This window comes from Macrotis lagotis, chromosome 1 (assembly GCF_037893015.1).
Source record: "Macrotis lagotis isolate mMagLag1 chromosome 1, bilby.v1.9.chrom.fasta, whole genome shotgun sequence".
Lineage (NCBI taxonomy): Eukaryota > Metazoa > Chordata > Mammalia > Peramelemorphia > Peramelidae > Macrotis > Macrotis lagotis.
Genome location: NC_133658.1, coordinates 770450159 through 770474056, shown reverse-complemented (window position 1 = coordinate 770474056; position 23898 = coordinate 770450159). Strand labels below are relative to the sequence as shown.

Sequence of the window (23898 nt, the reverse complement as noted above, 5' to 3'; positions counted from 1 at the left end):
GTCTAAATACTGTATCCATTTGGATCTTATCATGGTATAGGATGTGAGGTGTTGGTCTAACCTAAGTTTCTTCCATACTAACTTCCAATTTTCCCAACAGTTTTTATTGGAGAGAGACTTTTTATTCCAATAGCTGGACTCTGTGGGTTTATCACACAGCAGATTAGTATAATGATTTCCTGCTATTTCACCTAGTCAATTCAACTGATCCATGACTCTCTTAGCCAATACCAGACAGTTTTGATGATTGATGCTTTATAATATAATTTTATATCTTGTAAGGCTAAGCCACCTTCTTTTACACACTTTTTCATTGAATCCTTGGAAATTCTTGACTTTTTATTTCTCCATATAAATTTACTGAAAACCTTTTCTAACTCATTAAAGTAATTTTTCTTGATTTTTTAATTGGTAAGGCACTAAAAAAAGTAGTTTAATTTGGATAGAACTGTCCATCTTCACCTGTTTTTCCAAAGAGTTAATATAGAATTGGAAACAATTGTTCCTTAAATGTTTGATAGAATTCACTTGTGAATCCATTTTGGCCATGGAAATTTTTTTCCTAGGGAGTTCAATAATGGCTTTTTGAATTTCGTTTTTGGAGTTAGGGTTATTTAGGTTTTTAAATTCCTCTTCATTTAATCTGGACAATTTATATTTTTTTACATATTCATCCATTTCAATTCGATTGTCAAATTTTTTGGCATAGAGTTGGGCAAAATAATTCTCAATTATTCCTTTAATTTCTTCCTCATTTGTGGTGAGTTAGTTTACCTTTTTCCATTTATTATACTAATAATTTGGTTTTATTCTTTCTTTTTTTAAACTTATTATCAGAGGTTTATTAATTTTATTTTTTACATAAAAGCAGGTCTTGATTTTATTCATTAATTCAATAATTTTCTTGCTTTCAATCTTATTAATTTTTCCTTTAATTTTTAGAATTTCAAATTTGGTATTTGAGTTTTTTTTCTTGTTCTAATTTTTAAGTTGCATATTTAGCTCATTATTTTCTTCTTTCTCTAATAGAATCATGTAAGCATTTGAAGATATATTATAACCCCTGGCAACCACCTTGAGTGTATCCCATAGGTTTTGGTATGTTGTTTCATTATTTAAAATGAAATAATTATTTTTTTCTATAATTTGTTGCTTTATCAATTCATTCTTTAAAATGGGATTATTTAGTTTCCAATTAGTTCTGGGTCTATATCTTATTGACCCAGCATTGCATATGATTTTTAATGCATTATAATCTGAGAAAGATATATGCACTATTTCTGCCTTTCTGCAATGGACCATTAGGTCTTTACATCCCAGTACATGCTCAATTTTTGTGTAAGTCCCATTTTCTGCAGAAAAAAGTATATTTCTTTCTATCCCCATTCAATTTCCTCCATAGGTCTATCATATCTAGGTTTTCAAACAATCTATTTACCTCTTTAACATCCTTGTTTATTTTATGATTTGACTTATCTAAATCTGAGAGCAGAAAGTTGGGATCTCCCACTAGTAGAGTTTTGCTGTCTATGTCTTCTTGTAGCTCATTCAACTTCTCCTCTAAGAATTTGGAAGTTGTCCCATTGAGTGCATACATATTTGGTATTGAAATTACTTTATTGTCTATGGTATCTTTTAGAAGGATATAGTTTCCTTCCTTATCTCTTTTAACACTTTCTAATTTTGCAACTGCTTTGTCTGAGATAAGGATTGCTAGGCCTGCTTTTTTCATTTCAGCTGAAGCAGAATATATTTTGCTCCAAACTTTTGCCTTTACTCTATATGTATCTCTCTGTTTCATATGAGTTTTTTTCTATGTAGCATATTGTAGAATTCTGATTTTTAATCCATTGTGTCATCTGCTTACCTTTTAAGGAAGAGTTCATCCCATTCACATTCAAAGTTATAATTACTAAACTCTTTATTGCCATCCATGCTATCTTCCTTCTGTTTGTATTTTCCTCCTTTTTCCCATTATCCATATTCCCCAGTGTTTTGTTTCTGAATACTGCCACCTTCATTGTATTTGTCCTCTTATATCAACACCTCTCCCCTTTCTCTTTCCCCTTTCTCTTTTCCCCTTCTATCCTTTCAATCTGTTAGTTCCCTTTTTTTCTCTCCCCCTCCCTTTTGCCCTCTTGCCTTTTACCCTTTTAATGCATGAAAGATAAGATAAGTTTCTTAACTAAGTGTGTCTAAGTGATCTTTAAGCCAAGTCTGATGAGATGGAGATTCAGTTTCTCACCTCCTCCTATCTTCCCCTCAATTTCAATAGGTCTTTTGTACCTCTTAATGTAATGAGGTAACCACATTCAGTCTCCCTCCAACCTCCCTTCTTCTTACAGCGCCCCATTTAAGGAGGTATTGTTTTTAAATCATTCTATCTGATTCACAGAAAAAATTATGATTGTCCATCACTTCTAGCTATGTATATTCTCTATAATAGAGCTACAGTTCTCAAGAATTGTGAGACTCTTTCTCCCAAGTGGGTATATAACCTGGTCCATCTTATTGGATAGCAGTGTTATTTTTTTCATGCATTTCCTGTTTGATATCCAAATTTTCTATTTATTTCTGGTTTTTTTCATCTTGAAATCTTGAAAGTCTCCCATTTCATTAAATGTCCATCTTTCACCTGGAAGAGAAGGAATAGATTTTCCAGGTAGTAGATTCTTGGCTGTATTTCAAGCTCCCTTAGTCTTCATAATATGTCATTCCAGGTCCTTTGATCCCTCAATGTTGCTGCAGCCAGGTCCACTGTAAAATTTACTGGGTCAGGAGATATAGACCCAGAACTTACTCCTTAGTTTTTTTTCTTTCTGGCTACTTGTAGGATTTTTTCTTTTATCTGATAGTGCCAGAATTTGGCCAAAACATTCCTTGCTATTTTCATTTTAGGATCTCTTTCTGGAGGGGATCAATATATTCTTTCTTTTTTTACATATTTTTTTTCTTTTTTTCCCCTTGTTTAAAGATTTAATTTATTTTGAGGATTTAATCTTTCCTCTAATCCTACTTCCCTCCCCCCACCCCCACAGAAAGCAATATGTCATTCTTTACATTATTTCCATGGTATATTTTGACCCAGATTGAATGTGATGAGAGAGAAAAATCATATACTTAAGGAAGAAACGTGAATTACAAGAGATAGTAAGATCAGACAATAAGATATCAGGTTTTTTTTTTCTAAATTAAAGGTAATAGTCCTTGGTCTTTGCTCAATCTCTACAATTTTTTCTCTGGATACAGATAGAATTCTTCATTGCAGAGAGCCCCAAATTGTCCCTGATTGTTGCACTGATGAAATGAGCAAGTCCATCAAGGTTGATCATTGCTCCCATGTTGCTACTGATGTATACAGTATCTATCTGTTTCTGCTGATCTCATTCAGCATCAGTTCATGCAAATCCCTCCAGGCTTCCCTGAATTGCCATTCCTCCTGATTTCTAAAATAACAATGTGTTCCATGACATACGTACACCACAGTTAGCTAAGGCAATTCCTAATTGAAGAAAATTTATTTGATTTTCAATTGTTTGCAACCAAGACCAAGCCTGCTTTGAATATTTTTTGTACAAGTAATGTTTTTCCCCATTTTTAATCATCTCTTCAGGATATATCCCCAGCAGTGGTAGCTAGGTCAAAGGGTATCCACATATTTTTTGCCCTTTGGGAGTAGTTCCAAATTACTCCAGAAAGGTTGGATGAGTTCACAATTCCACCAACAGTGTAATAGTATCCCAGATTTCCCACAACTCTTCCATCTATGTTCATTATCCTTTCTGGTCATATGGACCATTTTGGGACATGTGAGATGGTACCTCAGGAAAGTTTTAATTTGCATTTCTCTAATAAGTAATGATTTAGAGAAATTTTTCATATGACTATGGATTTCTTTGATCTCCTCATCTGAAAATTGCCCTTGCATATCCTTTGACCATTTATCAATAGAGGAATGGCTTTTAAAAAAAAATAATTTGATTCAAGTTTTCTGTTTATTTCAGAAATGAGGACTTCCGGCCAAGATGGCAGAGAGAAGACAGGCACAGTTCTAAAGTCTCCTAATCTTTCCCCATCTATCACATGAAACAAACCTCTTAAAAGAAATCCAACCCACAAAACCCAAAAAGAACGGCCAGGAGAAAGAACATCTACCTCAGGATTTGTCTCTGGCAGCAGCTTTGGCTGAATTCGGCAAGTGAGTCTTGGCTCAGAGGGACGATCAGCCCCAATCAGTGAGATTAGCAGCTGAAGTGGAACCGGGAGTCTGAGGGCCCAAGAGCCAGACCTGCTGGATCAGCAGTGGGGCTAGAAGGCAGGGGCTGGAATTGGCTAGGGAACAGAGGCGCTGGTGTTGGTGCTGTCCACCGGGAGCCTGCGGACAGGGCTGGGGGGAGAGTTCCGGAGCAGGAGAGCTGTGGACCTGTGGACACCATCCCTGGGTTCCTCTGGTCTGAGTAACTTAGTCCTATTACAACTCAGACCTCCTTTTGTTGCCCTTTGGGCATAATCCCAAATTGCTCTCCAGAAGGGTCTGATGAGTTCAGAGCTCTACCAACAATGTATTAGTGTCCCAGACTTCCCACATCTCTTCCAACATTGATCATTGTCCTTTCTGTTCATATTGGTCAGTATGAGAGGTATGAGGTGGTATCTCAGAGATGCTTCAATTTGCATTTCTCTAATAAGTAATGATTTGGATTTTTCATATGACTGTGGGTTGCCTAGATTTCCATAGCTGAAAATTACCTTTGCATATCCTTGACCATTTGTCAATTGGGGAATGAATTGCATTTTTTTTGAAAATTTGACTTAGTTCCATGTACATTTTAGAAATGAGTCCTTTGTCCGAATAACTAGTTTCGAAAATTGTTTTCAAATTTACTATACTTCTTTTGATCTTGGTTACAGTGGTTTTGTCTGTGCAAAAGCTCTTTAATTTAATGTAATCAAAATTACCTAGTTTGTTTTGAATGATGTTCTCTATCTCTTCGTTGGTCATAAAATGTCTCTTCTTCCATAGATCTGACAGGTAAACTACTCCTTGTCTTTCTAGTTTGCTTATGATATCATTTTTTATATCTAAGTCCTGTATGCATTTGGATCTTATCTTGGTATAGGGTGTGAGGAGCTGGTCCAGCGCAAGTTTCTTCCATAATAACTTCCTAGTTTTCCAACAGTTTTTACTGAAGAGAGAGTTTCCATCCCAATAGCTGGACACCCTGGTTTTATCAAACAGCAGACTCTTATATAATCATTATCTGCTATTGCACCCAGTCTACTCCACTGATCCATGACTCCACCTCCTAGTCAATAGCAGACAGTTTTGAGGATTGATGCTTTTTAATATATATAAAATATAATATAAGCATTTTTAGATCTGGTAAGGCCAAGCTGCCTTCTTTTACACATTTTTTTTTTCATTTAATCCCTGGAAATTCTTGACTTTTTATTTCTCCATATAAATTTACTTACAACTTTTTCTAACTTATTAAAGTAATCCTTTGGAATTTTGATTGGTAGGGCACAAAACAAGTAGTTTAGTTTTGGCAGAATTGTCATTTTAATTAAATAATCTTGACCTATCCTTGACCAGTTGACATTTGCCCAGGTATCCAAATATGACTTTATTTCCATGAGAAGAGCTTTGCAATTGTTCTCAAAAAGGTCTTGATTCTGCTTGGCAGGCCAAGTCCAAGATATTTTGCTTTCTCTGAGTTTACTTTGAATGGGATCTCTCTTTCCAGATCTTTCTGTTGTATCTTGCTAGTCATACACAGAAATGTTGAGGATCTAGGAGGGTTTAATTTATATCTTGGTACTTTTCCAAAGTTGCTAATTATTTCCAGTAGTACTTTAGATGACCTTTTGGGATTCTCTAGGTATACCATCATATCATCTGAAAAGAGTGAGAGCTCTTTCTCCTCCCTCCCTATTCTAATTCCTTCAATTTCTCCATCTTCTCTCATTTTTGAAGCCATTATTTCCAATTCGATATTGAAGAGTAGTGGCGATAATGTGCATGATTGTTTCACCGCTGATTTTCTTGGGAATGCCTCAAGTCTTTCCCCATTGCATATAGTGCTTTTTGATGGTTTCAGATAGATACTGCTTATTATTCTTAGGAATAAACCATTTATTCCTACACACTCTCTATTGTTTTTAGTAGGAATGGGTGCTACATTTTGTCCAAAAAGATTTTTCAGCGTCTATTAATACAAAAATATGATTTCTAATAAATATGTTATTGTAATAATTAATCGCAATGACAGGTTTCATAATATTGAACCAACCCTGCATTCCTGGGATAAATCCTACTAGATTATATTGTATTATCCTAGTGATAACTTATTGCAACCTTTTTGCAAAGCTATTATTTAATATTTTTGCATCTATATTCAACAGAGAGATAGTTCTATAATTTTCTTTCTCTGTTTTAACTCTTCCTGGTTTAGGTATCAGCACCATAATAGTATATAAAATTGGAACCAATTATTCAAAAATGGTTCATAGAATTCACTTGTGAATCCATCTGGCCCTGGAGGTTTTATCTTAAGGAGTTCAATAATGGCTTGTTGAATTCTTTTTGGAGATAGGATTATTTAGGTTTTGAGGTTCCTCTTCATTTATTCTGAGCAACTTATATTTTTGAAAATATTCATCAATTTCACTTAGATTTTCAAATTTATTGGCATAGAGTTGGGTAAAATAATTCCAAATTATTACTTTTATTTCTCCTCATTGATAGTGAGTTCACCTTTTTCATGATACCAGCAATTTGGTTTTCTTTCTTTTTTCAAATCAATTTGACCAGAGGTTTATCAATTTTATTGTTTTTTCCATAAAACCAAGTCTTGGTTTTATTTATTAGTTGAATAGTTTACATGCTATCAATTTTTATTAGTTTGTCATTTGATTTTTAGAATATCTAATTTGGTATTTAATTGGAGGTTTTTAATTTGATCTTGTCCTAATTTTTTATTTGCATATTTAGTTCATCAATTTCTTCTTTCTCTAAATTATTCTTGTAAGTATTTAAAGATGTAATATATCCCTTGACATGCGCCTTGTGTATCCCATAGGTTTTGGTCTGCTGTATTATTGTCATTATCTAGGATGAAATCATTTATTCTTTCTATAATTTGTCTTTTGATCCACCCATTCTTTAAAATAAGGTTATTTAATTTCTAATTAGTTCTGGGTCTGTATCTCCCTGGTCAAGTATTGCATATGATTTTTATTGCATTATGATCTGAAAAAGATGTATTCACTATTTCTGCTTTCTGCAATTGATGATTAGGTTTTTATGTCCTAGTACATGCTCAATTTTTGTGTGAGTGCCATGTACTGCAAGGGGAAAAAGTATTCTCCTTTCTGTACCTATTCAATTTCCTCCATAGGTCTATCATATCTAGGTTTATCTTACAATCTATTTACCTCCTTAACGTCCTTCTTATTTATTTTATGATTTGATTTATCTAAATCCTAGAACAGGAGGTTGAGGTCTCCCACTAGTAGAATTTTGTTGTCTATGTCTTTCTGTAGCTCTTTCAACTTCACCTCTAAGAATCTGAATGCTGTCCTATTGGGTGCATGCATATTTAGTATTGAAATTGCTTTCTTGTCTATAGTACCTTTTAGGAGGGTATAGTTTCATTCCTTATCTCTTTTAATGCTATCTATTTTTGCATCTATTTTGTCTGAGATAATGATTGCTACCCCCTGCTTTTTTGACTTCAGATGAAGCAAAACACATTTTGCTACAACCTTTTACCTTAACTCTCTATGTGTCTCTCTGTTTTAAAATTAGTTTCTTGTATGCAGCATATTGTAGGATTTTGGTTTTTAATCCAATCTGCTATCTACTTATGTTTTAAGGGGGAGTTCACGCCATTCACATTCAAATATATTATAATTACTACCTCTTTATTGCCCTCCTCCATGCTACCTTCCTTCTGTTTGTATTTTTCCCCTTTTTCCCTTTATCCATCTTCCCCAAGATTTTGTTTCTGAATACCACCACCTTCAGTCTGTTTGCCTCCTTATATCAACTCTCTCCCCTTTTTCCCTTTCCTTTTTCCCCCTTCTTCCCTTCCTTCTGTTACTTCCCCTTTTTCTCCCCCTCCCTATGCCCCCTCCCCTTTTCCCCTTTTAGTGCTTGAAAGATAAGTTTCTTAACTTGATTAAATGTGTCTAAGAACTTTAAGCCAAGTGTGATGAGATGAAGATTTAGGTGGTTCTCACCTTCTCCCTTCTTCCCCTCAATAACAATAGGTCTTTTGTATCTCTTGATGTAATGAGATTAACTAATTCAGTCTCCCTTCAACCTCCCTTCTCCTTACAGCACTCCTTTTTAAGGAGGTATTTTTTTAAATCATTCTATCTGAGTCACAGAAAAGTTATGAGTTTCCATAACTTCTGGCTATGATAGATTTACAATTCTCAGGAGTTATGAGACTCTTTGTCCAAAGTAGGTATATAGCCAGTTTTATCTTATTGGACAGCAGTTCTTATATTTCTTCTCCTCCCCTCCTCCTTCCCCTCCTCCTCCCCTTGCTCTACCCTCCTCCTCCTCCTTCTTCTTCTACTTCTCCCTCCTCCTCCTCCTCCTCCTCCTTCTTCTAACCTTTTCATGTATCTCTTGAGCCTCCTATTTGATGTCCAAATTTTCTATTTAGCTCTGGTCTTTTCATCATGAAATCTTGAATGTCTCCCATTCCATTAAATGTCCATATTTTCCCCTGGAGTAGAAGACTCTGCTATTCTGATAGTGGATTTTTGTCTGTATTCCAAGCTCACTTGCTGTTCGGGAATAACTCATTCCAGGCTCTTCAATCCCTTAAAGTTGCTGTGGCTTGGTCCTGCATAATCCTTACTGTGCATCCTTGGCATGTAAACTTTTTTCTTTCTGGCTGTTTGTAAGAGTTTTTCTTTTATCTGATAGTCCTGGAATTTGGCCATAACATTCCTTTGTATTTTCAATTTATCATCTCTTTCCAGAGTGGATCAATGTATTCTTTCAATAATTATTTCCATCTCTGGTTCCATGATATCAGGACAATGTTCCATCACTAAATCATGTAATATTAAGTCCAGGAGTTTTTTCTCTTCAATGTTTTCAGGAAGGCTGGTAATTCTTAGATTCTCCCTTCTTGACCTGTTCTCGAGGGCAGTGGCTTTTCTGATGAGGTATTTTACATTTTTTTCCCTATTTTTTGGATCTTTTGGTTTGGTTTACCACAATCTTGTTGACTCATGAAGTCATTAGTAATCACCAATTACATTCTTTTTTTTTTAGAGAAGAAGATTTTTCTTCATTTGCCTTTTGCAGGTCCTTTTCCAATGGGTCCATTCTGTTTTTGAAGGACTTTACTATTTGCCCAAATGTAGTTTTGAGAGCATCATTATCTTTTTTGCATTTGCCCAATTGAGGATCTGAGAGATTTTCATTTTGTGTTTGTCCAATTGTATTTTCCAAAAATATGTTTTCTTGTTGCATGATGTTAATTTTCTTGTGCAACTTGTTAATGTTCTCTTGAGTTTCTTTTCCCATTTTTTTCCAGTGGATTTTTAAATTCTTTCCTGATTTCTTCCAGGATGTCTGTCTGGGCTGGAGACCAATTCATATTCTCCTCAGCAATGCTAGATCTCTCTGGGTTAAGATCTGTGTCTTCTAAGTATTTCTCCATGGTCCCCCCTTTTCTCTGACCTTTTTCATCTTGTGTTGCCATGGCGGGGGGGAGCTGGCTCTCAGAGGTTTGCTTTTGAAGATCCTTGAGGCTTTGTTCACTTGGCTTTCCTTGGGCCATCCAGTAGGAGCTGCTGGCTGTTTTCTCTGTAGTGAGGGCCTGAGCAGCAGGGTCTAAGTTGACCTTGAAAACTGGGCTGGGTCCAGGGAGAGAGAGTTAATCTTTTTCTGTTGAGTGAACTCTGTTGCCCTGAGGGGGTGGGGGGGTTGTTTATTGTTTCTTCTGGGCAAAGGGCTCTGCTGAAAGTATGGAGTTCAGGTTCCAGCTGGTTGTTATCCAGGCCTTCTCTGAGACTCTGAGCTCCTCTCCCCCAAGGCCAAAACCTCAGCAGCTGATGTTGGATCTAGTACCTGACACTCCACAAAGTCTCTATGGCTCAGACTGGCCCTCTCACTTCCCCCCACCTGGCAGTCCCCATACAGATCCTCTGCTCTCATCTAATGGTTCAGCCGTGGTCCCCTGAGACAGACCTTCTTGGTAGATGTTCTTCTCCTAGCTTCTCTTTCTGGGTTTTGTTGATCAAATTTATCTTAATAGGCTTCTCTCACATTATTTTTGAGGGGAAGGAGAGAGCACCTATCACATTTCCTGTCTTCTCTCTGCCATCTTGGCTGGAACCTCCCCATTCATTCTTTAAATGAGATTATTTAGCTTGGAATATGTTTCAGGTCTATGTCTCCCTGGCTAATTATTGCACTTGATTTTTATTGCATTATGATCTGAGAAGGATGGATTTACTATTTGTGCCTTTCTATGTTTGATTATAATATTTTATTGACCTAGTACATAATTAGTTTTTATATGTGTCATGTACTGAAGAAAAAAAATATTTCTTTTTATCCCATTCAATTTTCTCCACAGTTCTATCATGTCTAGTTTCTAACATTCTATTTACCTCCTTATCTTCCTTATTTATTTTAAGGTTAGATTTGTTGAAATCTGAGGGAGGGAGGTTGAGATATCATACCAGTAGTGTTTTGTTGTCTATGTCTTCCTGTAACTCATTAAGTTTCTCCTCCAAGAATTTGGATGGTATACCACTTGGTGCATGCATATTTAGTATGGAAATTGCTTCATTACCTATGGTATCTTTTAAGATGGTATAGTTTCCTTCCTTATCTCTTTTAATGAGATCTATTATTGCTGCTGCTTTGTCTGAGGTAAAGATTGCTACCCCTGCTTTTTTTCCCTTCACCTGAAGCAAAATATATTTTGCTACAACCTTTATCTTTACACTATATGTATCTCTTTGCTTCAAATGAGTTTCTTGTAAACAGCGTATTGTCACAATTCTCATTTTTAATCCACTCTCCTTCTTGCTTATGTTTTATGGGAATCCATACCATTCCCTCTTAGACTTTAAGTTCTTTAGGAGCAGGGATGTCTTTCCTTCTTTATATCCCTGCTTTCATCCCCACTTTCCTCCTCTTTCTGTCACACCATCATTCTCTTCATTCCTTCCTTCTTTTTTTATCTTTCTTTCCACTTTCTCTTTCTCATTCCTTCTTTCCTTCCCTCCTTCATTTTCTACTTTCTTTCCTTCCTTTCTTTCTTTTAATAGTTATCCCATTCTTTATTAATGGTCCTGGTATTGAATAACAGTGAGGAAGGAACTTTTTTTAATTTTTCCACCATAATATTTTTATTTCCTAAATCAATACACAGAGTAGGACCCAAAAATCACATATAGCTATTATGCTAGGTACACTCTTGGTGCCCTCAAACACAGGATGTTTTTACCCTAGGTAAAATCCAAAGTACTACAGTCTGTATTCTCCAAGAAATCAGCATTTTCCAGCCTATGTGCTGTATCAATCAGGCTGCTCGCAGGACAGGCAGGAAAAGAAGTCATCTCCAGTAAGTTCATGATGTTCATGGATCTGAAAAAGATACTGATGACTGGGTGCACTTGTTTCTATAACTTGTAGATATAGTTTGAGTAGGTCTCCTTGTGGAGGCTCCTCAGCTTGGACATTTTCCCCCTAGGGGCTTAATCCTAACTCTGATGATTTCTTCCTTCCTTTTTATCTTCTCCCCCTCCTTCCAACCTTCTTTCCCTTCTTTCCTTCTCTTTCTTCTTCCCTTCATTCTTTCCTTACTTCTTTGCTCCCTTATTTCTCCCATTCTTTCCTTACTTCTGGCTTTTTGTTTAACTTTTTATGCAGTGGTAGGGCAGGCTATTTTATAGAATTTATGTGAAATAATTGTAACTGCTTAAAATTAGTAAATGTTGAACTAGGACTCAAATCCAGATCTTCAGATTAAAAGCTTAGGGTTCTCCATATGTAATATATTATGTATATATATATATATGTGTATATATATATATATATACACATATATATATATATATATATATATATATATATATATATGCCTGTGTGTGTGTGTGTGCGTAAAAAGAGGTGGATGAAAAATTGGAAACAGAAAAGAGAATAATGCAAGAATATCATGAAAAATGTGTCAACAACTAGATAAAGGAATCATAAAAATAATGAAAAAATTAATATCTTAAAAACCAGAGTAGATCAAATAGTAAAACAATTTACAAAAAAACAATGAAGATAAGCATGCCTTTAAAATATAATTGGTCAAATGGAAATGGAGGTACAAAAGCTCACTGAAGAAAATATTTCCTTAAAAATTAGAATTGATCAAATGGAAGCTAATGACTTTATGAGAACTCAAGAAATGATAAAACAAAACTAAAAGAATGAACAGAAGAAAGAAATGCAGAAAGCCTCATTGGAAAAACAACTGACATGGAAAATCCAGGAGAGATCATTTAAAAATTATTGTATGAATGGCAGGATCAAAAACAAAAAAAGCATCAACATGGCCTTTCAAGAAATTATCAAGAAAAACTTTCTTGATATTCTAGAACTAGAGGTTAAAAATTAAATTAAATGATGTTACTGATCATCTAATGAAAGGTGATGAATGAAACTTCCCAAGAATATTACAGTCAAATTCCAGAGCTCCTAAATCAAGGAGAAAATATTGGAAGCAATCAGAAAGAAATAATTCAAATATCATGGAGCCAGAGTCAGGCTAAGATTTAGCAGCTTCTACCTAAAAGATTCTGATATTCCAGAAGAGAAATGAGGTTGGATTTCAATCAAGAATCAATTACCCAGGAAAACTGAGCATAGTCTTTCAGGGCAAAAAATAGAGCTGGAAAGAAAATTTTTCTTCTAATATGAAACTCAAGTGAACCATAAGAAGGTAAACAAGAAAAGAAATCATAAAATGCTTATATTCCTCCATGGGAAGATATTAACTTATAACTCATAAAATATCTTCCCCTAGAGGAAAGTAGATGGGGAATGAGATAAAAGCTAGGGAAAGGGAGTGATGGAAGGGATGATAAATTTGAGGAGGGGATAAACAGAAGGAGACTACTTTTGAGGAAAGACAAGGTGAAAGAAGAGAGATTAGAATAAATGGGGGCAGGGAAAATAGGTTGAAGGAAAATGCAGTTAAGAATTGTAACTGTGAAAAAAAAAATTGAAGCGAGATTCTCTAATAAAGGACCTATTTCTCAAACACAGAGAAATGAGTCAAATTTATAAAAATATGAGCCATTCCCCAAATGATAAATGATCAAAAGATAAAAACACATTTTTCAGATGAGGTTATCAATCCCATCATTTGTCATATTTAAAAAATGATCCATTTCTCTGGAGAAATGCAAATTGAAACTTTTCTTAGATACTCTCCTTTATCTCTTAGATAGGCTAATAAGACAGAAATGAACATGACAAATGTTGGAGGGGATATAGGGAAAATGAGGCATTGTTGATGGAGGTGTGAACTGATTTAACGATTCTTTATAGAGCAATTTAGACCTGTGGCTAAAGATCTATAAAACCATGCAAACTCTTTAACCTAGCAATGCCACTAGTAGATTTGCATTACAGAGGAGATGAAAAACAGGAAAAAGGACCTATATGTCCAAGAATGTTTATACTAGATCATTTCTGCTTTCAAGGAATTAGAAATTGAGAGGATACCCATTGATTGAGGAATAACTGAACAAATTGTTGTATGTGATTATGATGAAATGCTATTTTGGTGTAAGAAGTTATGAGAAGAATTCTCTCAGAAATTACTGGAAAGATTTACATGAGCTGATGCAAACAGAAATTACTATATACAAATAAACAGCAATATTGTAAGATGATCAGCTGAGAATGACTTAATTTTTCTCTACAATACAATGACCCAAGACCATTCTGAAGAAATTATGATAAAGAAAACTTATCAATCTCCAGAGAAGGACCTAATGGTGTCTGAATGTAGATTGAAGTATAATTGTTTTACTTAATTTTTCTGGAGATTTATTTCATTTAAATTTACTTATTTATTTTTACAGGGATGATTTTTTTTGGGGGGGTCTGTGTTCTCTTTTATAACATCTCTATTATGGAAATGTTTTGTTCGCTTACACAATGAGAAGGTTGTAAGGAAGGAGGGAGGGATGAAGTCCAAAATTTTAAAAACAAATGTTAAAATTGTTTTTATATGTAACTTGGGAAAATTGGAATATCTTAAGTAATTTTTTAAATGTCTGAATGGAGAAGCTACAAGTTTCCACCTAAAATTTTTCTAAGATGGTCTTCACAATGAGAATATAGAGACAAAATTAAGTGACTAATGAGCATCTAGAAGGTGCATTGGATAGAGCACCAGGCCTAGAGTCAGGAAGACTCATTTTTCAAATCCATCTTCAGATACTTGGTTGCTATGTTTTTCTTGACAAGTCATTTAGGATCCCCCCCCTTTTTGCCTCAGGTGTAAAATGGATTGAAGAGGAAATAACCATTCTGTCATTTCTTCCAAGAAAACTCAAAATATGATCACAAAGAGTTAGGCATGAGTTTAAAAACTGAATAATGCCTCTATCTGTCTATCTGTCTGTCTGTCTCTCTCTTTTTCTACTATTAAGTAATCATATAATGCATAATCTCTATATAAGCATGCATAATTATTCATATAAATAGATATAAATTTATTTTGATAGGCTATGCATTACTTAATTACATAAGATAAAGTAATAGTAGGAGTTTTGAGTGATTAGGGTGGACTATCACTTTTTATGTGAAATCAATTTAGGACTATTCATCCATCATTGGTGCTCCTGATACTCAATATTCACCTGTGGTTGCAAGAAGCTAAAGGATGTACAGCAGCAACAACCTATCAAACCTGCCTTGGCAATGTGGGCAATTCTGATTGAAGGTAACTGAAAAGCTTCTAGCATCTCTGTGAGGTAGGGGATATCTACTCTAAGCATGTGAAAAATTTCCCCAGTGGAAAGGGCAGATGAGAACAATGTGTTCCACTGAGTATGAAGGGGATAAAACAGGTTCTGTGGAACTCTTAAAAACTTGATTAGAGGTGGAAGCAAACATATTCATTCAATGCCTCACAGGTCATTGGAATTCATCTTGACTTTTTTCTTGCCACTGAACTTCAAAGACTGAATGAAAGAATGAGATTGATAATTTTGTGCAATTCTAGTTCCTATAAACCTAATTCATGGAACATTGAAATCATCATCCTATGATGTTATTGGTCCTCCATAAATGAAGAAAAACATTTAATCTAGTGATTAGTGGTACAAAAGCTGATCATTTTCCTCAAAAATGGAGCTAGATGAACCACCAATATTAGTTCAATTTGTCTCTTCTGATTGCCTCACATTGGGTGGTCTGACTTATTAGCATTAACCTTAAAATTGTTTTTGTGAGGATAATTTTTCTAGAATTTCTGCATAATTTCTAGAATACAAATTTTGAAGTTGGGTGACCATCCTTTTGCTATTTTTTCAATTTTTTTTTTAAATATTAAGTATTGGTGAGAACCTGAAGTTAACACTTGGGAAATAAGGTTAAAGTTATCTTGTCATCTTGAATGTATTAACAATTATCAAATAAATCATAAAGATCATTCAGATATCAGTTTGTCTAAAAAAACCTTTAAAAATTCATTATTTTGGGGACCAAAGATTTTATTAATCACTAACTGCTAAAACATTGTTGAGAATAAGAACACTGGAGATGGTATGTTCAAAAATTTTGCCAATAAATGAATTTAAATGAATGACTTCAATCAGTTAGAAGAGTCTATGAGAACCTGTTGAGAGAACTTAAGTTCTGTTGATAAAGTTAAATAGAAAATTTAGGGGGGGGAAGCATTAAAATGATGGAAAGAAAAGTACGGTTAATAATTCTTTAGAATAGGAAATTAACTTTTGTATTCCACATAAATAAAACATAATAGATTAGCACTACAATGGACAGCTACATTTTTCATTCTTATTAAAATAAGCCCTTGAATACATTTCAACGGTTTATGTGCAATCAGATATCAGCAAGGCATTAGCTAAATGCTTTTGTAATTTGTATGGCATCTGGGAAAAATGAATTAAATGTAAGGTGTAGGGGCAAGAGGTCATTTGGAATTTAAATTAAAATGATGAGGAACTACACAGTCTCTATACCCAGAGGGCTGACTTCTACATTACAGTTTCAAATTGACACACATTCTTTTTTGAGACAATGAAATTTGACCTTATGTTTAATTGGGAAATCCAAGGCTTCCATGATATTTTTTCTCCTCAACTAGCACTATTTAGAATAAAACAATGAAATATGAGGCTGAAGAAACATTGCCTATAGCTTTTACATGTAATAAGAGGTAAATAACTTGAGATCAATGTTTATGAAAATGATATTTAGGATACAGGGATTTCCATGAAACTCTAAAAGACCCTTTTTATTACCTGAAGAAATGTTCTACAAGGGATAGATTGATACTATTAGAGTCAATAAATACCTGGGATCAAATACTGCTTCAGGCACTGGTGACACTGACCTCTCTGATAATAATTTTCAACTGTAAAATAAGAATGAAATTAGTACCTACCACAAAGGGGTATTGCTAAAATTAAATAAAATAATGTATATTTTCAGTAATGCTGTTGTTTTGTTTGGGGAGGGTGAACTTAACTCTGGAAGCACCTAAATGTTTTGAAAACCTATTCTACTATATAAATAAGAGAATCAGGATAGAAGGCAAAAATTTTTGTTAGCAATCCAATATGACTCCAAAGTGACAAGGCTGATTTACTGTGTGATTCATTAATTGCCTCTAAGGACAGTGGCTAAAGACATAAAAAAATGTTGTGAGTTATTTTAGTATTATTATTAGCACAAACACTTATTCACATCATTTTGATAGCCAGCATTCATTTGGATGTAAAAGTCAATTATGTTTGCTTTGTTTCACAATTTCTACCAGTATTCAATCACATTTAAATATTATTATCTTCCAATAAGGATAATTTTTTTAAAGGCAAGCTGTTGTACTTAGAAGAAATCACTCAATGCATCAGAATTTTGTTACTTATATCTACCATCATTTTGGTTTTATAAAAATAAAAGGAATCTACAAATGAGTGTTTGTTGTTGGGTTTTTTTTTAAACAATTTGGATTGAATCAATTCTCCAGAGAATATAGTACAATTATCTTCCTAATCATGTTGAGTTCTTTTAAATTCTTTTTTAAAAAAATTATCAGATGTTCTTTAAAATGCTAGGCAAATAAAATGCTAGGCAAATATGCAAATCATCATTCAATAGTAAACAATTTGCATGAAGGCAATAGAAATTTCAGGGTTTTTTTTTTTTACTTCTTTTCATCTGTACTAAATCTAACATTCTAGCTTCCAGACAACAGGCACTCAATAAATGTCTGATGAATTTAATTTTTTAATTTAATTGACTAGAAGTGAATTATGATAACTGTCAGTGTCAACACATAAAAAGACAACCTGATTCTTCTTGAATGAGAGTTTTTGATTCATAGTTATTGATAGAGTTCAGGTGTTAGTAACTCCTTTGTTTTCATATTATTTATACACCTGTTACTTCATTGATATGGTTCCATTATACAATTAAGTAGGCATTTACAATTTGCAGTATACATAATTTGACAATGACTAACTCAGTGATCATTCCAATAAAACTGTGTTACATACTATCATGGATTTGTAGGTTATTAGAGTAGACCAGAGTTTTCTTGTTATATTTCATTGTGGAAAAATCAGAAAAGAGGAATTCTTCAGCCAAAATATCTCCCTTAATAGGAAGAAGTCTTTAAACCATTTTGAGAAATTTTGAGAGAAATGATTTAGGGAAATCTTCATGACAGAATATGTGTAGTTTCTGCCATTCATTATTAGCTGCCAATTCTTGCTTGCTTGCTTATTTATTCAGTGTTCTTTTATTCATTAACTCATTTATCTATGAACTTCTTTATTTAATTATCTATTAGAGTTTAATTCATTAATTATCTGAATCCTTCATTTACTCATCTAATTGTTCATCAATTCATTCATTTATATAATAATTTATTCATTATTTTACTTTTGCTTATCTATTTATATATTAATATTTATTATTTCTACTTTAGCTGGTTGTATTTGGTCTTTTGTTAGAATGTTTTCACTTAATCCTCTTTAAATTATTTCTTGTAAAGGATGGTTCTTTTGATGTGGGAGTAGAAGAGAAATAATGGGAAATGTGACTGATATAAAACAAATAATTGAAATTGTAACAAAATAGATTCTGAATTGTAAGGAAACATTCCTACCCAGATTTCCAGCTGGAACTTGTTATATTTTAAATATCTTCCAAAAATATGTAAATTATTCTGTAATTTTGGGAGTTTTGTTTTATTTTTAGTTATGTTTCACTCAAAGAAATTTTCTCTTAATGTAGCTATGCAATGTAAATTTATTGATTTGATAACTATATAAGTAATATTGTTTTCCAATTTTCTCTTTCAAGTGACCTTTACTCAAAACAATTAAATTCAATTAAACTAGCATTAATCAAGTGACTAAAATACGTATATTAATTATGTTCTAGTGACTAAGGACAAAAATTTAAAAAAATCCCTTGTCCAACCCTTTTCCCTGGGGTATTTAACTGGTACAAACATAAATAGTTATAAATTAGTTTGAGAATAGTATAAAGTCAAATGTACATTAGAATGCATTGTTAACAATAAGGAAAAAACATAAACAAATACAAAATAGATTGAGAATAGTATGAAGTCAAATGTACCTTAGAAAGCATTGCTAACAATAAGGCTAGTAGAGGTAACAGAATTCCAACTGAGAAATTTAAAATTTAAAATATGATACTATTAAATATGATGCTACATTCTATATGCCATCAAATTTAGAAAACTCTTTAATGGCCACTGGATTACAAAAGATCAATTTACAATTCAATCCTAAAGTATGGTAATGGAAAGGAATGTTCAAATTGCTGAAATCATTTCATGACTGGCAAATTTTTGCTTGAAATATGAAAACTAGTATTGAAAATTAACTAGGAATTACCAGAAGAGCATGTTTATTTTCAACAAGAGAAAAGAACTAGTGACCAAATTGCCAACATTCACTGGATTAAGGAAAAATGCAAAGGAGTTCCAGAAAAACAACAACAACTAATCTACTTCTGCTTCATTGATTATGCAAATCCTTTTATTGCATGTATCACAACCAAATGTGTCAAGTCCTCAAAGTGACTGGAATACCAGATGATCTTACTTGTTTTCTGAGGAACTTGTATATTCAAGAAACAATACTAAAAGTGAATATGGAATAACTAATAGGTTTATGATTGAAAAGGTTTACAAGAAGTCTTTATATTCTCACTTTAACTTAAATACAGAATGAATTATGCTACATGTCAAGTTGGCTAAGTCAAAAATTGGAATTAAGGTTATCAGGAGAAATATTAATTTCAGATGAATCAATGATACACCTCTGATGCAGAAAATGAAGAAGAAATAAGAAGTCTGTTGATGAGGGTGAAACAAAGGAATGTAAAAACTAACTTGAAGCTCACCATAAAACAAAAAACATCTTTGCAACAAGTCAAATCACTTTGTGGCAAATAGAAAGAGAAGAAATGAAAACTATGTCAGATTTCATATTAACTTTTAACTACTTTTTGCATTTTCCTGGCAGCATGCCACTTAATGGTCATATTTTTTGGCATTGGTATATGCTAATAAACTAAGGTCAATATCAATAACTAATGGCTTATTTTTCTGAAGTTACTGCAGCTATTTGTCATCCTGAATTTTCCCCTTTTGAATGTCCTGTTTCTTCTTCCTTCTCTTCCTTAGCTGGTAATAGGTATGGGTTTTTTTAGTTTTTGGCTGATTTGCAGGTTCAGTTCTCTCATTGCATTGCAACAGTATCTCCCTGAGTTGCAATTAGTACAATTTCTGCCTAATCTATGTGGTTGGGTAAAGCACTCCAAACCATTTGGATGGTTCTGTCAGTCATGTGTAGATTAATTTCTATGGATTCTTCTTTGATTTTATCAATTTCCTGAACTAGGTAAAGAGCTTCTTATCAATGTTTATGATCCTTATACACATTATCCAATTTCTTCAATGCTTCTTTCTCCTGTTGTTAAACTTTCAAGTCTACCTTTGGTCTTCCAGGTTAGAATAAAATTTATCCACAGTCTTTTCAAATCATTCAAATGCTCTAAATGGATATATGAAATGTTGAGAAGGCAAGAAATTATGAAACTGTTTATATTTTAATTTATCTTCAGATTCCCTATCTAACTTCTGGCTTGGTTATTTCTTTTCTTGTTTTTTTTTCAAATAATATACTCATTTCCATTAAAATTAGACATTGTTTTAATATAATGTGTTTACTTCAGACAAACAAATAAATTTTCAGTAGAGTTATGGCTTAAGAATTCTCTTTATTTGTTCTACTTTGGGTACTCTAGATATTATTTCAATTAATCTTTCCAATGACAGTAATGGTTCCATGAACACAGCATGATCAATCAGATCCTTTTTTTGGAACAGCACACTATATGAACATCAACATTCTTATGAAAATAAAAATTTCTTGGTAAATCCTTTCACTAACCCTAATACTAATCCTATACATCATCCACTAGATCACTTCAAAATTTCAAGATATATGTAAAGTTAGGTATTCATGGTTTGGTATGAACATTTCATTTATCTTAATTCTCAGTGATTAAATGATAGGCAGCTTCAGCACTTCCAAATTGAAAATCTACAATTCTATCCACACTAAACTATTTTGCACTGCTAATCTTCAACTCTTCAACTATTTTAGGTACTTAGTGGCAAAGCAAAATGGCATCATATTCTTTGACCAATCATACCTGATTCTGTGAATTTGCATTTCAATTTCAAGTAAGATTGTAACTTTAAAGTCTGGTGTTTGGAGGGTATAAGGTATGTCTTGTTATCTGTATCGTAAGTATTGTATACTCTCATTCCTAATAAGCTGGCATAGGACTTGGAGAGGATAGTGTACATATCTCTGGAACTTCACTGAATCTTCATAGTGAAGTATCCTTAGTCACTCAGCTCTGCCAAACTTCTCCTAAGATCCTACTATTCTGACAGACTGAGTCACTTACTGCTGTATACAAGCACAGTAATCAAACTAATAATGTATTTTCCTGTTCCTTAAATCAGAGACAGATAATCTCTGTTCTAGTCATCTATCCTCCCAGATGAATATTCTGATTAACTTCAGGGAGAACAGTCTATCCTGCCAACTTTTTAACGACTTTCTTCCTTTACATATAATTTCCAAACTTAAGTCATAGTGACTCCTGCTGTTACAAAAAAATAATTCCTATGTTTTGGTCATTATCAATTGGGAAAGATAACACAAAAGGGAAATTACAATAGTGTGGTCTGATAAAGTCCCTTATGATTTCCCTTTACTGTTTACCATTTTTTGTTTCTCCTAAGTCCTGTATTTGAAGATCAGATTTTTGGCTCAGCTACAGTCTTTTCATCAGGAAAGTTTGTTTCATTGAATGTCCATCTTTTCCACTGAACGAGTACACTCAGTTTTGGGGGGTAACTGATTCTTCATGATAATTCAAGATCTTTTGTCTTACAGAATATCATATTCCAAGTCCCCCAGTCCTTTAATGTAGAAGCTGCTAAATCTTGTGTTATCCTTCTTATTATCCTTCAGTTATCTACTCCACTTGAATTGTTCCTTTATAGCAGCTTTCAATATTTTCATCTTGATCTGGAAGTTCTGTGGTTTTGTCCTAATAGTCCTTGGACCTTCAAATTTGGATTCTCTTTCAGGGAGAGGTCAGTGGATTCTTTCAATGTCTATCTTGCCTCCAGATTCTAGAATGTCAGTGCATTTTCCTTGATAATTCCATGAAAGTTGACTTCTAGGCTCTTACTACATTTGAAAGTAAATTTGGTTGAAATTCTGCACAACAAATTTAGTAGATTTGATTGTATTCCCTTAGAGAATCAGGTGACATAGGGAAGTGTAAAAGCCACCACTCCAAATGCCACAAATATTTCATTTGTTTGGTTTTGTTTTTGCAAGGCAATGAGCTTAAGTGACTTGCCCAATGTCCCAGAGAAATTTAATTATTAACTGTCTGAGGTCATATTTGAACTCAGGTCTTCCTGACTCCAGGGCTGTTGCTGTATCCACTGCTCCACCTAGCTGCCTCAAATGCCACAAATATTGAGGGACAATGTGTTTGTTCTTCTCTTCTTGCTTTATTTTAGTGGTAAAAAGTCTTTTGTAAATTCTAATTGACTTAAAATGAAATAGCCACCATTGCTAACTTTGTGATATATTGTTTTTCTAGAAAATCTTTACTAAAATATATGTAGAAAAAAATTTTCTCAATTTATATAAAAAAGAAACATGCAGTGATTGGAGTGGTGATAATGTTTGTCCTTCATTCTAGAACAAGACCATGACATCAGGGAGGTAATGTCATGACAAGAAAATGAATGGAATTTTAGTGAGGCGGTTCTATACTTAGTCACCAGCCTTACTTTTGCCTTCAGAACCATCTGGGGCCAGTGGTCAATTTGCATTGAAACAATTGGAGGTGGCTCTGGAAGTGAAAAAATCAGGGTAAAGAGAGACTTGCTTAAGATCATATAACTAATAAGTGTCAAATGTGTAATGAGGAATTTGAACTAAAGTCTTCCTGAGTGAAGGACTAGTGCTTTATCTACTGCACTGCCTAGCTGCCTTGATATTTCTTTTGTATCTTAGATATTCCCCTTTTCCCCTTATATTACTCTTAGCCAGTACTAAAAATACATATATATTTAAAATTATTTGGTAAATGTCTCTTTCTTTGATTAAGAAGCTGTATTTGTATTGGTGATAGATTTGGCCAAATAATTTTGTTTTTATCTCAGTGTTTTAAATTTTTAAATTATTTTTTCAATTATATGTAATGATAGTTTTTAAAATGTAATAATTGTAAGACTTTTGAGTTCTACATTTTTCTCCCCCATCATTTGCCTCCCTCTTCCTCAAGTAAGCAAGCCATCTGATACAGTTATACATGAACAATCATGTTATACATATTTTTTCAATTTAATAAAAAGTAAAACTAGAATGTAGGGTCTGAATTCAGACTCCACAGCTCTTTCTCTGGATGTGGAAGGTATTTTCCCTCATGTCTCTCAGAATTTTCATTGATCACTGTTCTGCCAAGAAGAATAAATTGATATATCAAAGTTGATTGACTAACACTGTTGATGGTGATATTGATAATATTTTCCTGGTTTCTGGTTACTTCTTTCAGCATCAGTTTATGTAAATCTTTCTGGATTTTTCTGAAATTCATCTGTTGATGATTTCTTACAGAACAATGGTTAACCATAAAATGAATACAACATAATTTGTTTAGTCATTCCCCAACTGGTAGATATCCCATCATTTTCCAATTCTTTGCCACCACAAAAGAACTGCTTATAATTATTGTACATTTTCTCTGTTATCTTTTGGGTATAGATCTAGTAGTGGAAAATTTAATTAAATTAAATCTGAATCACAGTGTAAACAAAGTTTTACAACCCTTTTTAGCATAGTTTCAAATTACACTTCAGAATGGTTTGATCAATTTACAACTCTACCAACAGTATATTAGTGTGCCATTTTTACCACAGGCCTTTCAACATTTATCATTTTCTTTTCCATAATATTACCAAATCTAATAGGTTATCTCAGAGTTTCTTTATTTTGCATTTCTTTAAACATTAGTGAGTTAGA

General features: G+C 33.5%; 1 pseudogene; it reads right to left on the bottom strand.

The window, feature by feature from the left end:
* Positions 1-19762: 19762 nt before the first annotated feature.
* LOC141506837 (ribosome quality control complex subunit NEMF pseudogene) lies at positions 19763-21176 on the bottom strand (annotated as a pseudogene).
* Positions 21177-23898: the final 2722 nt, after the last annotated feature.